This window comes from Cryptomeria japonica, chromosome 8 (genome assembly GCF_030272615.1).
Source record: "Cryptomeria japonica chromosome 8, Sugi_1.0, whole genome shotgun sequence".
NCBI lineage: Eukaryota > Viridiplantae > Streptophyta > Pinopsida > Cupressales > Cupressaceae > Cryptomeria > Cryptomeria japonica.
The window spans coordinates 466,436,159-466,443,691 of NC_081412.1; positions in this window are offsets into that span (position 1 = coordinate 466,436,159).

Here is a 7,533-nt window from a genome sequence, read left to right on the forward strand (position 1 = left end):
TTAGAGGAACTATGAAAAACTACCCTTGGACCCTACATAGGTGTAGGTTTGCATTACACAAGCACAAGTCTTGCCTAAGCAGGCACAAAAAATCTTGACACAGGCACAAAAATTATTGAAACAGACGCAAAAACTCTTGACACAAGCGCAAGAAGTCTTTGCACAGGTGCAAAATGCCTAAAACTGCCTAGAAAAGCCTTTTTTCACTTAGAACTCCGACCTGCAAGCTTAAAGGGCACTTCAAACAACATCACAAGGATTAGATTGACCCATGAAGTAGGTCCCACAGTTTGTGCCAAATTGGATGCAAGGAAAATGGGGTTATAGGATTAAAATGCATACATTAATAAAGAAACATAAATAAAGCACAAAACATACAAGTGAAACCTTTATACCTTTCCCTTACTCCCTCAAATTGGGCCTTCGACGAAGTGAAGCATGTTCCCTTTCCTTATTTGATTGGATTGGTCCTTGATTGGATTGTGGATTGCTCTCCACTACTTCAACAACAAAGGATTGGGTGTGAGATGAGTGGATTGACTAGATAAGTATGGGATAAAATGGGCATGATAAGGGTGTGAGAATTCTAAGCCTAAAATGACAACATAAGATTGCACAAAGATGATTACATGAAAAGTGGATATGAAATGTGAGAGAGGAGATTCCAATTCATAGATCAGAGGGAGTCCAAATAAAGGGCCAAGATTGATTTGGAATGGATGACTAGGATTGAGAGAAAGTGGGAGAGAGGATTGAGAGGACAAGGTGTGGGATTCAAGAGATTTTCAATAAAGACATTTCTTGTCTCCACACACCTCAAGGTACATGGGGAAGAGGGACAAATTTCATTGGGAGAATAAAAGGAATTAAAAATTCCTTGGGAAGAGATAAGGGAGTTAAAAATTCTAAAACAATTGATTGTGTGGGAAGAATAAAAGAGAAAATGAATTAAAAAATTCTTTGGGAAGAGAGGGCATGGGGAGATTCAAGGAATTAAAAATTCCTTGGATAGGTAAAAGTGGGTGTCATTTAAGTTTGAGAGATGTGATGGGAAAGCCATTTATGGCATGTTGTTGACTCATTCCTAATCTTGGAGATTAGAAATGTGCAAATGATTAGTAAAGGGACTAGGTGAGATAATGGAGGATTAGGATGCAAGTGGGAAAGTTAGGAGGATGTGACATGAGGAGAGAGAATGAGTGGAGAAATTTAAAATTGGAGGATAATGATAACCATGATTATAAAAGAATTAATTAAGCTAAGTGAGGATTTAGAAGAAGTGATTTGTAGGAATCACTTGATTGGGTTAATTAATTAAAATTAATTAACTAAGTGGGATTTAGAAGAAATAAAATTATTTTAGAAAAAAGGGTAATAATCAATTTTGATAAAATGATTATAAGGTTGCAATGATAAAAAAAAATTAAATAAGACTTAATTAATTTTAAGAGGAATAAAGGCCACACAATTAATTAAATTAATTATGTGGAAATGATTAAATTAATTAAATATTAATTTAATTAATTTTAGACGTCCACACCTCTCCTTGTTCTTAGAGTCTAGTGACTACTTGGATTGCTTTCTTGGTGATCTTGCAAGGTTTGTCCAGGTATAAGTACTCATCATGGAATTTGCTTAATATAATGTATACCCACTCCTCCTATGTGGTAAGTTTGGGAATTCTTTCCACGTGTCCAACTTATTCTCTATTATTTTGCTATATTGTGGTAGGTAATAATTTGTGTCAAGTTGTAGTATGGTATCTTTGAGGGCTTCAAACTTCATGTGATCAATCTCTTGAATTGGAGCATGAATATATCTCCTAACATGCTCTGTATAATTAACATCACTGGGCACTTTAGAGGACACTCCAGTGGGATCAACCTCCATCTATTTATAGGGGAAATTGTGGTATTTTAGGTAGGGCTTCTTAGAGATGTCAACAAGAGTTGGTGAGACTTTCCTAGGCTTTAGAGTGCAACAATGAATGGATAGGGTGTAGCTAGGGTCTGGTCATAGAGATCTGAAATCGTGGGAGCAAGATGAGTGTGATAGTAGAGAGAAAAGGTGAGAAATTATTAGTGTGTGGTGACAATGTATACTATAGATTTGCCTAAGGTAAGTACATTTATTGTTGTAGCCATTTTAAAAAAATTTTCTCATCATTTTCTATTTGTTAACCTTTTATGGTTCTATTTTCTTGACCACTTTATTTCTTCTATGTACACTGTAGTACAATATAATACAAGTGTATATACTTTGATGAGCTTAAGTTATATTATAATATTCTTCTCCTATACAACGTTTGGTCTTTTTGGGGCTAGCTTGTGGAATTAAGTGTTTGTTCTTTCACTTGTGTGGCACATATTGACTTTCTCTTTGTTTAGTATGAGTGACATTTTTTTCACTTTATATCTCAATCTAACTCTCAATGATTCGACTAGTGATTAATTTTGATCTATTTCGCATATTATTTTCTAGTTTTTAATTTGGTAATAGGGCACTTAAGTAATGGTTTGGTGTCATGTGTTGTGTTTCTTATTTTGTGATACCCTAAGCTCTTTGTAGTGTTTTATGGAGGTATAATAGGCTTGTTATGTATTAGAAAGGTTCTTCCGAACCCATAGACATTTTGGGATATTAACTCTTGTTCTCTCTGCATCCATGCATCTATGACTTCCTTATAGTCTATACTATCCTAATCACTGTTGAGTTTAATATTTATAGAGTTATTGGGATCTTCTTCTCCTTCTTCTATATATAGTAGTTTGGATATGGAATAGAGATTTCTTAGGTCTTATTCCTCTTTATCTTGAGCAATTTCTTCCACATGTGTCTTTTCTTTTGGTTATTTGAGTGGAATTAAACTATTTTGTTGTCATCTAAAAAATATATATCTTATTTTCTAGAATCAATAATCCCATCAAAAATTAAAAATCCCAACAAGGATTTGAAAGTGTTGAATGATTCTTTCATTTCAATCACTTCAAAGTCCACAATTAGTTTTAGGCCTTTATTATTAATTTCTGTTGGGAAAAATGGTGTCTCAACCTTGCATTTATGCGAGGTTACTATTTATAGTAAGTTTTCATTTGAGCACGAAATGGTGCGAAACTCTCCCTGAAGCTTCTGGTTGGCTAGATAAGCATTCCGATAAAGTTGCGTCGCAAGGTCACAGCTAGTTTTGAAGATATTAAAGTTTTCGTCTTGGAGGGGTGCAATAAAATGTTTAAACTTAATTTTGGGGACTTTAGAGGCTCCGAAATGCCCTGAAAAGTGGCCGTAACCGGCAAAGTGGGTTATGAGGTGATAGAGCACTTCGCGAGCTTTCCGGCGCTTCAAACGGTTCGTCAATCGGACACCTGGTTCTCAAGTTATGGCCTCCGGAAGTTTGTACTCTTGAAATAGGAAAAATAATTTGTATCGAATACATAAATGAGCTGTAAAAAGGGAGCGACACGTGTTGATGTGTGCTTTAACATGTCATAGGGCATCTAGAAGGAAGATAAGGTCGGCTACACCTTATTGGGTGGTTTTAGCCCATGGTTTTGTAATACCGTTTGACGGTTTCTTGTATTGTATCTCCTATTTATGAGGTGTGAGAGATAGAGGTTGTGTGTAAGAGTCCTATGGCTATTGAGTTGCCTCTGAATCTCTGTTTAGTGCTACTCCTGCGAAGAGCTTGCTCTGCAAGTATGTTGTAATCTGTTTTTGATTGCTGAATAAAATATTGAGCTGCTTTTGGAGGGTGGGGTTTTTCTCCCAAAAGGGTTTTCCCCACGTAAAACATTGTGTTGTGGTATGAATGTTATTATATCTATTTCTATTTTCTATAACTGCTGTAATGATCTGAAAAAGTTTTGCATTACCCTCCTCTCAAGGTTAGTGTAGGAAGTTGTTTCCGCTACTTAACTTCCTTACAAGTGGTATCAGAGCCTGATCACCTTTGGTTTCAATTGTGGGCAGTTGGGTTTTTTGAACTAATCCAGATTTGAGTGGGAGCTTGTGCAGAAGACACTTTTTGATCTTGTTGCAGGAATATTCAGATGGCGAGTTCGTCAGGGAGAATAGAGGTGGAGAAATTTAACGGAAGTAATTTTGAGATGTGGAAGCTGAAGATGGAAGATCTGCTAATAGATCGAGATCTTTGGGATGCTGTTGATGCGAATGTCCAAAGGCCCTCAGATCCTACTGCGGCAGCTCAATATGATGTTATGGACCGAAAAGCCAAGGGTCTAATCAGACTGTGCCTGGCAGACTCTGTTCTAATCAATGTCCATGAAGAAAACTCTGCAAAGAAGCTATGGACTAAGCTTGGTGAGATGTATCAAGTCAAATCTTTATTAAATCAAATTTTCTTAAGAAAGAAATTGTATTCCTTGAAGATGGAAGAGGGTGGACGAATTGCAGACCACCTGGAAGCATTCAATATGTTGGTAGCTCAATTAGTATCCGTCGGTGTTAAGATGGACGAGGAGGAGAAATGTCAGATCTTGCTTTGCTCTTTGCTTGATTCGTGGGATTCTCTTGTTATGGCTATCGGTAGTACTTCTGTTGTTTTGAAATCTGAAGACGTGGTGGGTGCCCTACTCGGTGAAGAGATGCGAAGGAAGGTATCCATCAGTTCAAAGGAAGCCCTAACCGTTCGTGGAAGACCTAGGGAGAAAGGCAAGAAGAATGAGAAGCGCGACAAGTCCAAATCCAAAGGGAGATCGAAATCTCCTGGAAAGTCCAAAGTCATTTGCTAGAATTGCGGTAAACCGGGTCACATCCGTAAGGACTGCAAGGAAGAAAAGAAGAAGAAGAAAAAGAAAAAGTTCGATTCTGATTCTGAGTCCGACAAGGAAGATGGTGATGCATTTATTGCGGCTTTGGCGACTCATGCAGGTAATGATGCCTGGCTAATTGACTCAGGTGCATCTTTTCATATGACTTCCAATAGAAATTGGTTTTCTGAATATGAAGGATTTAATGGAGGTAAGGTGTACTTGGGTGATGATTCACCTCTAGACATTGTTGGTCGAGGTAAAGTTAGAATCAGGTTTTCTGATGGTAGAATAAAAGGGATTAATGGTGTGCTGCATATCCCTGGATTAAAACGAAACCTGTTATCTATGAGCAAACTGATAGATGCGGGTGTGTAGGTAGTCTTTTCTGAAACAGGATGTAAGATGATTAAGGGTGCTATGGTAGTTGCTAGAGGTGTCAGGTTTGGCACTTTGTATAAGCTTGAAGCATACACTGTTGAGTGTAATAGCACTTCTGTAAAAAGTAAATCTATGGATACTTCATTGGAAGATTTGAAGGTTTCACCTTCAGCAGATGGAAATGGTTTTTGGGTACCTAAGGGTGCTCTTTTGTCTGAAGCAAAGTTACCTGCAGAGAAGACTATGTTATGGCACCAGAGACTTGGCCACATTGGAGAAAAGGGTCTAAGGACCTTGAAAAATAAAAATCTTGTTGAAGGTTTGAATGATTGTAATCTTGACTTTGATTTCTGTGAGCATTGCATTTATGGAAAACAAAACCGCGTTCAGTTTTACTCGAGTTCTCATATAACTTGTGGTGTTTTGGATCTTATTCATTCTGATGTGTTTGGTCCAGTAGATGTCTCTTCGATTGGAAAATCCACATATTATGTTTCATTTATTGATGATTTTAGTAGAAGGACATGGGTATATTTTCTAAAGAGTAAATCTGAAGTTTTTAGTCGTTTTAAAGAATTTAAAGCAATGGTTGAGTTGCAGACTGGAAAGAAAATAAAATGTTTGAGAACTGATAATGGCGGTGAGTTTTGCTCTAATGATTTTGATAGATTCTGTAAAGACTGTGGAATTAACAGGCATAAGACAACTCCGTATTCTCCACAGCAGAATGGAGTTGCAGAAAGAATGAACAGGACACTGATGGAGAAGGCTAGGAGTATGTTGAGTGGTGCTGGTCTCAAACAAAAGTTTTGGGCTGAAGCTATTGCCACTGCTTGCTACCTGATTAACAGGTCTCCTCAATCAGCTCTTGTTGATAAAACGCCTATGGAAGCATGGTCAGGTCACAAGCCTTCATTGAGACATCTTAGAGTTTTTGGTTGTGAGGCATATGCACATGTGCCAAAGGAGAAGTGAACAAAGTTGGAGAACAAGGCTGTGAAATGTATCTTCATCGGGTATAGTTATGGTGTGAAAGGATACAAGCTTTGGGACCCTGTTGCACAAAAGGTAATTCACAGTAGAAGTGTTATTTTTAGAGAAATTAAGTCTCCTTCTGTTACATTGCAGCCAGAACAGACTAAAAAGGAAGATGTGATTCAACTTCCTTCTACACCTAAAAGAGTTGAATCGAGACCCCTAGATAGGCAAGAATTTGAGGAGAGCTCGTCTAGCTCTGAATCTTCAGAAGAGGAGGAAGAACCTCCAACTCAGCTTGTTCAAAGGTCTACAAGACATAGACAACCACCTGAAAGGTATTCACCTAATGATTGGAGATGTATTTTTGCTCTGAATACTAGTGTGGATGAACCGAAATCTGTAGAAGAGGCATTAGGTATGAATGATGCAGAATCCTGGAAGATTGCTATGGAGGAAGAAATGGCAGCTTTGAAAAAGAATGATACATGGGATCTTGTACCATTGCCTGAAGGATGAAAACCTGTTGGTTGTAAATGGGTGTTCAAGAAAAACATTGGTTCAGATGGAAGCATTGAGAAGTATAAAGCAAGGTTGGTTGCAAAAGGCTACTCTCAGGTTGAGGGTGTTGATTACAGTGAGATATTTTCTCCTGTTGCAAAAATGACGTCCATTAGATTTTTGCTTTCTATTGCTACTGCTTATGATTTAGAGGTTGAGCAAATGGATGTGAAAACTGCTTTCCTTCATGGTGATTTGGAGGAAGATATTTATATGACACAGCCGGAGCACTATGTGGTGAAAGGCAAAAGTAATTTGGTCTGTAAATTGAAGAAATCTTTGTATGGCCTCAAACAAAGTCCTAAGATGTGGTACCAGAAATTTGATACATATGTGTTGAGTTTGGGATTTGAACGTTCTAAATCAGATCACTGTGTTTATTATAAATCTTATGGTGATCATTTCTTATTCATTGCATTGTATGTTGATGATATGTTATTCATTGGTGAAGGGAAAGGTATGATTTCAGAACTGAAGTCTCAACTCGCTACTAAATTTGAAATGAAAGATCTTGGTGCAGCAAAGCACATTCTTGGGATGGAAATTAGAAGAGATAGGGTGAATAGAAAGCTATGGCTAGGCCAGAGTAAGTATGTGAATTCAGTGTTACAGAGGTTCAACATGCAGAATTGTAGACCATTGAGTGTTCCTTTTACAGTTGGAATGAAACTATCTATTTCAGATTGTCCTACATCCCCATTGGAGATGGAAGACATGAGCAGAGTGCCTTACCAGAGTGCAGTTGGAAGCTTGATGTATGCTATGGTCTGTACTAGACCAGACATTGCCCAAGCAGTGGGAGTACTTTCTAGATATATGTCTAATCCTGGTAGAGTTCATTGGGATGCAG